The sequence below is a fragment of the Pelobates fuscus genome, chromosome 11 (genome assembly GCF_036172605.1).
Source record: "Pelobates fuscus isolate aPelFus1 chromosome 11, aPelFus1.pri, whole genome shotgun sequence".
Taxonomy (NCBI): domain Eukaryota; kingdom Metazoa; phylum Chordata; class Amphibia; order Anura; family Pelobatidae; genus Pelobates; species Pelobates fuscus.
The window spans coordinates 131,373,265-131,383,574 of record NC_086327.1 but is presented as its reverse complement, the minus strand read 5'-3'; positions in this window follow the sequence as shown (position 1 = coordinate 131,383,574).

Below are 10,310 nucleotides of genomic sequence, written 5' to 3'. Positions count from 1 at the left end.
TTATCGCATAGCACTTGCAGGAGAAGCACACAGTATTGGGGAATCACTAATAAAATCATGTGCAAAATAAATAGTGTCTTGTATTTTGAGAAGTTAAAAAAAATTGAAGCTGTGCCACTTTCCAACAACACAGTACAACACAGTATTCATGAACTTGCTGATGACATCCATACTGAACTAATTTCTCGACTGCATTAATGTGATTGGTACTCACGCCGACGAGTCCACAGGTGTTGCAGGACTTTAAATTTTGTTGTTTTTTGTTAGATATAATTTTGACAAACGGATTAAAATACTTGCTTCTGTGTGAAACTTTACAAACTCATACAACTGGTGAGAACATCTTTCTTAAAAATTAAAGGAAGTATGTTTATCACTCCAAGGAAAAAAACATTAGAATTTTTTATGCAAGAGATAAAAAAAATCACTGTCTCGTAAGGTTTTGGACCTCATCTGTTGAGCAAAATAATTTGAACTCTTTTCCAACACTTAAGGATGTTCTTGAAGAGTCAGAAATTGAATTTGAAGATGAAATTTTGCAATGAAATTGTAGATCGTCTCTTAATTGACAAAGACCTGCGTGTTGTGTACTATGCTGTACTATGTTATGCTTGACACAAACAAAGTATGACAGGAGGACCTATTGTCGAAATAAACAGATATTTACAAAAAAAATTGATTATAAATTGTAGATCATCTTCACAATTTAGTCACGTCTATTAATCAGTATTTTCCATTCTTGAATGAAAACAATAATGAGTGGGTTAGGCAGTCTCATTCGGTAGAAGGAAAAAAAATCACTTCTTCGATTAGCAATTAAATTTATTAATTAACAAAGTAACAAAATAAACTAAAAAGGTATAACAGTAAATAGGAAACTCTCTACAATAGCCCAACCCTACGCGTTTCGTCCGATACACTTTGGACTTCCTCAGGGGTAAAATTACAATTAAAAGTCCAGTCTCCTGTAAATTGATCTCCATTTGCTGCCTGGCTTCGTTTATAAATACACCGATGGCCCTCCCACGGATGCCATCAGCCTGTCTGTGGTGAGAGGTTACAGGTGTTGCTCTTTACTTTCAGTGTGCGTTCCCAGCCTCACTTCACACCGCCGTGTGGTCACGTTTGCGTACCACATGGTACGTATGCGTTCCATAGCCATAGAGGCTGGTAAGAGGGCTTGCGTTCCAACTCAAGCGCTTTCCTATCGTGGATTCTTAAGGTGCCAACTTCGTGCAGAGTCCATAAATATTCGATATAAACATGTAAAATAGAAAATGTATCATGATCTTGTATTTAAAAGTATGTAATAACCCTTAAATAAAGCATACAATATGTATATAAAAGTATGTAAAAATATATATTACTATTTATATTTGTTGTGTGGTCAATTTTGGACTTTTTAGCCTACTTATTAATATATTGAGTTTTAAATACTTTGTTTATTTTTTGGTTTACCAGTCCTAGTTACATATTTTTACCGGGGTTATCACCCGTCTAGGAGGGGTTGTAACTTGTAGGGCTCCATCTCTCTCTCTTTCTTCCTTCCATTTTCTTTATGTTAATAATAGAGATGTCCCGAATAGTTCGCTGGCGAATAGTTCCTGGCGAACATAGCTTGTTCGCGTTCGCCACGGATGGCGAACATATGCGATGTTCGGTCCGCCCCCTATTCGTCATCATTGAATAAACTTTGACCCTGTACCTCACAGTCAGCAGACACATTCCAGCCAATCAGCAGAAGACCCTCCCTCCCAGACCCTCCCACCTCCTGGACAGCATCCATTTTAGATTCATTCGGAAGCTGCATTTTTTTTTCTTTTTTGTATAATTTTTTTTTTTTTTAGACAGAAGTGTTATATTTGAGCATGCTAGGCTGAACGTGCGTATATCATGGCTAGTTGCACTGAGGGTATGAGTATATAGCAGTACATTGTTGTGAAAGATGGCTGTCATGTTTAGGGTGTAGCTTACACGTTATTAACTGTGTATTTATATCAGCAGCTCCATCACTAGTTCTAAATCAAGTGTGAGTCGCCCCATGAGATGAGACTAGTGAATAACATAATACATGAACGGTTAAGGTAAAGGCATGTAAGGAACAACGACAATAAACTCTTTAGGAGGTGAAATAATGACATGTTTAAACGCTTGCTACTTTACGATTAGTTAATGTGCAGAGAGCAGTTCATGTGATCAAAGGCATGGTGTGGAGGATCGGCTATAGTGGGACATGCTTGGCAGGCTGCTGTTTACTGCTTGTGCTCATCCGATCCCTTCTGGGCGCCATGTGCAGACCCTGGGAGTCCCTGATACCTGGAACAACAAAGGCAAGTCTCTGGCTGAGTGCTGGGTAGACATGTGCAATTTGTTTCGGTCCGAATAGGAATTCGGATGAATTTCGGACAATTCGGGTACTTCCGAATGTCCGAAGTGCCGAATTGCCGAAGTGTCGATGTCCCGAAATTACCGAAGTGTCAAAGTGCCGAAGTTCCGAAGTTGCCGAAGTTCCGAAGTGTCAAAGTGCCGAAGTTCCGAAGCACAGTATTGCCTAAGTACAAATATACTTACCCAGTGAAAGAAGAAGAATGTTAGATTGTATACAATTTTAAATAAAAAGTATACAAACATAGCCAGGATTCACCTGTAAGCATTTGCAACACTTACAACAATCAAGTAACATACATTCATATAAAATGTAAGTTACTTGGCCAGTCAGTTTAATGACAGGAATGAATAAGTAGATAACTCCCTAATTCCCACGGTATTAGGGAGCTATCTACTAAAAGGCTGAAAGACCTAAATTGGTCTTTCAGCCAAATTTACTAATACTAAGTAAAGATTACTTAGTAGTAGTAAATTATGCCCCTACTCGCTATACCGCGAGAAGGCCCTGAGCGTCGGGTGGGGGCCCTAATGTAAAATAATGGGGGGGGACCTATTGTCCTCCCCCGGCGCTCCCACCCCTGAGCGGTGGGTGGGGGCCCTAAATCAGAATAAGGGGGGGGGGACCTAATGTACTCCCCCCTGGCCCCCACCCCTGAGCGGTGGGTGGGGGCCCTACAGTAAAATAAGGGGGGGGAACCTAGTGTCCCACGCTGTGTAAAATGACACAGAGCACTCTGATTGGTGGATTTCAAACCAACCAGAGTGCTGTGACAGGTAAATGTAGAGACTTACCTGTCAGTCTCTTCATTTACCTGTCAGAGCACTCTGATTGGATGGCTTAAACCCAATCAGAGTGCTCTGAGCCTAATTGCAGGGCGGGGCAAGGCTTTAAAAGCCTTGCCCCGCCCTGCAGAGCTCAGTCTGCGCGGAGCCCTCCATGGGTGAAGATGGATTATTTTTTTTTGCTTTTTTATAATTGCGTCGGTTATTATGGTTTTTTTTTTTGGCCTTTTTTGGGGCGGAAAAGAAAACATCGAATGGTAAGTTTTATTTATTTTTTTACAGGTACTTAGTTAAAGGTCCCCCCTCATTAGTTTTTAGGGTGAGGGGGGTAGGTAGGGGGATCAGTTTTATTGGGGGGGGAGGGGGTGACTAGGGGTTTGGGGACCCCTAGTCACCTGGGGGGGATATTTTTTTAGGGCCCCCACCCGCCGCTCAGAGGTGGGGGCCAGGGGGGAGGACCTTAGGTCCCCCCCCTTATTAGTATTTAGGGCCCCCACCCGCCACTGAGGGGGGGGGCCAGGGGGGAGGACACTAGGCCCCCCCCTTATTACAATTTAGGGCCCCCACCCACCGCTCAGGGGTGGGGGCCAGGGGGGAGGACATTAGGTCCCTCCCCCTTATTAGTATTTAGGGCTCCCACCCGCCGCTGAGGGGTGGGGGCCCGGGGGGGAGGACACTAGGTCCCCCCCTTATTCTTGTTTAGGGCCCCCACCCACCGCTCAGGGGTGGGGGCCAGGGGGGAGGACACTAGGTCCACCCCCTTATTCTAGTTTAGGGTCCCCACCCATCGCTCAGGGTTGGGGGCCAGGGGGGAAGACATTAGGTCCCCCCCTTATTAGTTTTTAGGACCCCCACCCGCCGCTCAGGGGTGGGGGCCAGGGGGGGACATTAGGCCCCCCCCTTATTAGTATTTAGGGACCTCACCCGCCGCTCAGGGGTGGGGGCCGGGGGGGGGGCACTATTTTTTTTTTTTTAAAACAATGAGCAGTCACAGGCTGCTCACTGTTTACTAGACATGCCCCTACTCGCGGTATAGCGAGTAGGGGCAAAATTTCCTAAAACGAAGTAATTTTTACTTAGTATTAGTAAATTTGTCTGAAAGACCAATTTAGGTCTTTCAGCCTTTTGGTAGATAACTCCCTGATACCGTGGGAATCAGTCCCGAGTCCCGAGGTGCCAAAGTCCTGAAATTCCGAAATGCCGAAGTTCCGAAGTGTCAAAGTGCCGAATTGCCAAAGTCCTGAATTGTGAAAATCCCGAATTTCGGAATGCCGAACCGAACCGAATATTTTTTCCCATGCACATGCCTAGTGCCGGGTTCGCGGCTTGAGGTGGTGGAAGCTTGTTTTGTCGGGTGGTCGGATCTGTCCCGGTGGTGCTTCACGTCTGGTGCGGGATTGTGGTGGCTTAAGGTGGAGGTGAGTGCTTGACGTGGGGCAGGCTCTGCATTTCTGTTTGTGCCTCCGGTCCCGTCTTCGACGCCTTTTGCGTTGGTGGATTTTAATGGGGACTGCTTTGCTTAGCGGTGGTGGAGCTTGTTGGGGCTGTGGTGGAGCTTGTTGGGGCTTCCTGCTTGTTATTTGCTTCCAAAATTGATTAAAAAGTCTGTCCAGCTTAGACTCAATATCCTGCCATGCTTTGCTGGTTCCAGGAGGACACGCGGCTGCCGCCATATTGGGAGAGTCGCAGATGAGTATGTCAGCCTGGGTGGCTGTGCTCTGTGCGTCCATTAGCTCCAGACAGCCTCTCAGGGGTGGACCGGGATAACCCCCACCGGTCTGAGTGGGGGGGGGGGGGGGGGTAACTGAGCTCCTGCCGAGAAGTAGCTGCTCCTGGGCATCCCAGGATCGGGATATCGGCTGCCTCTCCCGCCCGGTGAGCACCAGGCCACACTTGCCACGCGGAGGTAAGTAAGACTCTGTCGAGTTGCTGACCGCTATTAAGCATGTCGGGTCGGTCAGGTAGGAGCAACATTGCTAGGTCATCCCCTTCTGGGGTGAAATTCGCTTGTTGATAGCTGCTTGAAGTGAGATATTGAGGGAGCTCACACGAAGTGAGTCTTTCCTCCATGACAGCTAGGCCCCGCCCCCCGGAAGCTGCATTCTTAGTGAGAGGAGGGACAGTGTAGCTGCTGCTGATTTAATAGGGAAATCGATAGCTAGGCTAGTGTATTCAGTGTCCACTACAGTCCTGAAGGACTCATCTGTTTCTCTGCTGTAAGGACAGCACCCCAAAAAGCCCTTTTTAGGGCTAGAAGATCAGTCTGCTTTTTTTTTTCCCTGTGTAATCTAATTGCAGTTGCCTGCCTGCCAGCGTGTGTGTGAGGCTCACAGCGTATACTGTGCCCTCTTGCCCAGTGCCACCAGTCATATCTGGTGTCACAATAGCTTGCATTTAAAAAAAACCAAAAACTTTTTTGACTGTAATATAATAGCAGTCAGTTTCCTTCACACGTGTGCATTTCAGGGCCTGCCAGGGCACAGTGTCACACCAGTGCAACTCATATCTGGTGTAACAGTAGTGTACATTAAAAAAATAAATAAAATTTTGACTGTAATAGATTGAATAGCAGTTAGTTGTCTGCAAGCGTGTGTCAGGCCTACAGTGTCTACTCTGCAAACTTCTGCCAGTGCACAGTGCCACTCCTATCTGTTGTCACAGTAGCTTGCACGCATAGTACCACTAATTGAAAAAAAAAAAAAAGGACAGGCAGAGGCAGGCCACCCCGCAGGGACCGTCTTGGAGCTGTGATTCCCTTTGGCCCTAGAATAATGCCCAGTGTTCAGAGGCCACGTACCCTGAACTCGAAAAGTTCTGAGGACATAGTTGACTGGTTAACACAGGACACCCAATCTTCTACAGCTTCCGCTCGGAACCTTGACGCACCATCCTCCTCCAGCTTAGCTTCGGGCACCTCTCAGGTTACCACTCGCCCACCTGCCGCTTAACTTAACACACCTTATAATAACTCAGAGAGAGGCAACGCAGAGAGAGGTGTCTGAAGAAGAGGAGTTAGAGGAGGAAGGTGGCTTTGAGGAGGTGAAAGACCAAACACAGCAGGCGTCCCAGGGGGCTTGTTGTCACCTTTCGGGGACCCTTGGTGTTGTACGTGGCTGGGTGGAGGAAGAGACCTTCAATGACATCAGTGAGGACAAGGAACGGGACATGGCTAGCTTGGTATCCAACCTTGTGCAAATGGGGAGTTTGCGGTTGTGCAAATGGACTGTTTGTGGTTGTTTGCGGTGCGTTAAACAGGGAGTTTGGTCTGTCACTGTGAAGCGGGCGTAACCCTTACACTACCTGATCGATACAACATCATACCTGATATTTTAAAGCACGTTATTCCAAACAATTTAGGAATGTTAGGTGATTTATGCCCTTCATGGATTAAAACCAGACTCTGCATCAACTATGTAATTTTCCATGGGAGTTTTGCCATGGATCCCCCTCTGGCATGCCACAGTCCAGGTGTTAGTCCCCTTGAAATAACTTTTCCATCACTATTGTGGCCAGAAAGAGACCCTGTGGGTTTTAAAATTCGCCTGCCTATTGAAGTCTATGGCGGTTCGCCCGTTCTCAAACATTTGCGGAAATTTGCGTTCGCCGTTCGCGAACGGAAAATGTTATGTTCGCGACATCTCTAGTTAATAATAGTATCTATAAGGTTTTAAAGGAAGAGGTAAAAAAAAAAAAAAAAAAATCTATGACAGGTAGGAAGGATGTGCGAGTCTCAGCCAGGGGAGGTATGACTAGGGCTACATAAATAAAGGGATTGCACACCTAAATAGCAGATAATTTAGCAGTGAGACTGCAGGGACATGAACAATACACCAAAACTCCTTTATTAAGCTAAACTTGTTTTAGAATATTACTTTAACTGTTTAGAAAATAAAGCCAGCTATGTTTGGTTTATTATTGATTAATCCACCTCTCTCACCATGTGCTCATCCTTATAGCGGTTTCCTAGCTTGTTAAATTGATACTAAATTAACATTATTTTGTGTCAGTAACTTTGGTCATTTTAGAACTGCAGTGTTAAATTGTTAAGTGCGGGAATATATCGGTGATATATAAGTGATGATACCCCCTCCCCTTAGAGAATAATTTATTCACTATTTAACGTGTCTGACGTTACGTTATGTTTACAATGTTTACATCTCCAATATTTGCTGGTAAACTCACAAGCAATGCACTAATTAACCCATTGGTGTCAATTTCTCTACAGAGTGTGAAACACAGTGTGGCGAAACCAACTTCGCCACTGTGGGCTGGAGAAGCCTGGCTGCTAGCCTCCTGCCCGCTGACTATGGCCCCTGGACATATTGCGCTTTAAAGACTATATTTGGGCATGTAACAATTTGTATTGCTGCTGCTGGCCCTTTAAAAGCAGCGATGGACATATTGGAACTTTTGGGACTACTGTACCTTTAAAGACTGTGGAGCGTAGTACAGTAATCCTGCCTTTAATACTTTCATGTCATGTATGTATTTTTGTATGCAGTTAACCTGGGTTATATATGTGTACAGCATTCATCTGATTGTTCGGTAGAATCACTCCATTCATTGTATGGAGGAAACTACCGAACAACCAGACCACCCAGGACTAAGTGTGCCTCCAATTACCGTTTGCAACAATGTTGCAAACAGGTAATTGGCAATCCATGTAGTGTATTATGTGTCCCTGTTAATTATGTTAAGTGCTAATCTAAGGGGAGGAAATGTGTGGGAGGTACATCCATGTGATTGGTTAATTTCATCCTCCCCCTGGGAGTGTCCTGTATGTACTTGTTGGTAATAAAAGCCAGACTGGGTGTCCCAGTCTAGAGTTCCTGCTTAACCCTCAAAATGAAGTGTCGTCTCGTTCTTGGGGGGGATTGGATTGTAAGCTGACTGCCAAGAGTGTAAGCCGATTGTATGCTTTTCTTGTTCAGCTGTTCCAGTTCGGAGTGTTATTTCGTATCCAACTCGTGAGTTCTGATGTTCTGCAGTAGCTGTGCCTGTCTCTAGAAAAGGGGATTATCGCCTAAACGGATTTTTCCCCCTTTATGCTGAAACGGTCCGTTACAATTGGTGGCAAGCGGCGGGATCGTTCCTACAACCAGAGGGACAGCTACAGACAACACCATTCCTGGATTACAAAGTGAGGGCAACGCCAGTACCCGTACAGCGCCCCTATCTACAAGGAACCAACTGCAGCAGAGCAAGCATGGCACCCAGCTACACTCAAGAGGCGTATGACAGAGAGGTCACCGCGGTGCTGGCTATATGCGGACCCAACCTCTCAGAGGAGCTAATACAGTGTGTGAAGAAAGCAGTGCGAGAGTACTTGCCGCGGGAATCAGAGTGGGCCAGGGGGTTTGCAGACCTCCCTCCCCAGCGGCAATGTGTGGCCCAGGGAGCTGATGGTGTCGTCCATCCTCCCCAGCAGCCGTGTGTGTCCAAGGGAGCCGAAGGTGCAGTCCTTCCTCCCCAGCGGCAGGCTGAGTTACAGGGGGCAGAGGTTGTTGTTCCTGCCCCCCAGCAGCAACGTGATATGCCAAGAGGGCAGTGTGAAGTGAAGGGAGAGGAGAGCAGCGTCCTCCCTCCCCAGCGGCAATGTGTGCCCCAGGGAGCTGATGGTGTCGTCCATCCTCCCCAGCAGCCGTGTGTGTCCAAGGGAGCCGAAGGTGCCGTCCTTCCTCCCCAGCGGCAGGCTGAGTTACAGGGGGCAGAGGTTGTTGTTCCTGCCCCCCAGCAGCAAAGTGATATGCCAAGAAGGCAGTGTGAAGTGAAGGGAGAGGAGAGCAGCGTCCTCCCTCCCCAGCGGCAATGTGTGCCCCAGGGAGCTGATGGTGTCGTCCATCCTCCCCAGCAGCTGTGTGTGTCCAAGGGAGCCGAAGGTGCAGTCCTTCCTCCCCAGCGGCAGGCTGAGTTACAGGGGGCAGAGGTTGTTGTTCCTGCCCCCCAGCAGCAACGTGATATGCCAAGAAGGCAGTGTGAAGTGAAGGGAGAGGAGAGCAGCGTCCTCCCTCCCCAGCGGCAGTGTGTACCCCAGGGAGCTGATGGTGTCGTCCATCCTCCCCAGCGGCAGTGTGTCCTGCAGGGAGCAGAGACAGTCAGTCTCGCACCCCAGCAGCCGGACAAGAGAATGAAAGGGGAGACAGCTGGTCCCCCTTTCCACCAGCAGAGAGAGTGGCAGGGAGAGGAGCCTGCTAAACCCCCTCCCCAGCGGCAGTTTACCGTCCAGAGAGAGGAGCTTGTTACACCCTCTCTCCAGCGGCAGCCTAACCCACCAAGGGGAGATGTTAAGCCCCACATCTGTGCAGATGGGACCGTAGTCTCTGCACTTACAGCCCCAGGGGTAGGGACGGTCGGTCCTGTCCCCCAGCCACAGAGCGATATATCTAAAGGGGAGACAGTCGGTCTCCAGCAGCCAGACTCCCACCAGACTACTCCCGTGGTAGTGCTGGCAACAGGACAGAGTACCGCTGGTCTCTGCCCCCTCAGCAACCCACCAAGGCAGCCTATCAGTCTCTCGCCCAGCCGTGGGGAGACACCTGAACTTGGACAAAATTCTCCCTCACACAGGTGTGGTAACTGTTTATTATGGGTGGGCTGCTCTACTACTTCGGTTCTGTGGGTGGGTTGCTGGACTAACCAGGGCACTGACCGGCAGGAGGTCAGATACCCTGTTAGTCTAATTGGTAAAGGGGAGAATTGTGGCGAAACCAACTTCGCCACTGTGGGCTGGAGAAGCCTGGCTGCTAGCCTCCTGCCCGCTGACTATGGCCCCTGGACATATTGCGCTTTAAAGACTATATTTGGGCATGTAACAATTTGTATTGCTGCTGCTGGCCCTTTAAAAGCAGCGATGGACATATTGGAACTTTTGGGACTACTGTACCTTTAAAGACTGTGGAGCGTAGTACAGTAATCCTGCCTTTAATACTTTCATGTCATGTATGTATTTTTGTATGCAGTTAACCTGGGTTATATATGTGTACAGCATTCATCTGATTGTTCGGTAGAATCACTCCATTCATTGTATGGAGGAAACTACCGAACAACCAGACCACCCAGGACTAAGTGTGCCTCCAATTACCGTTTGCAACAATGTTGCAAACAGGTAATTGGCAATCCATGTAGTGTATTATGTGTCC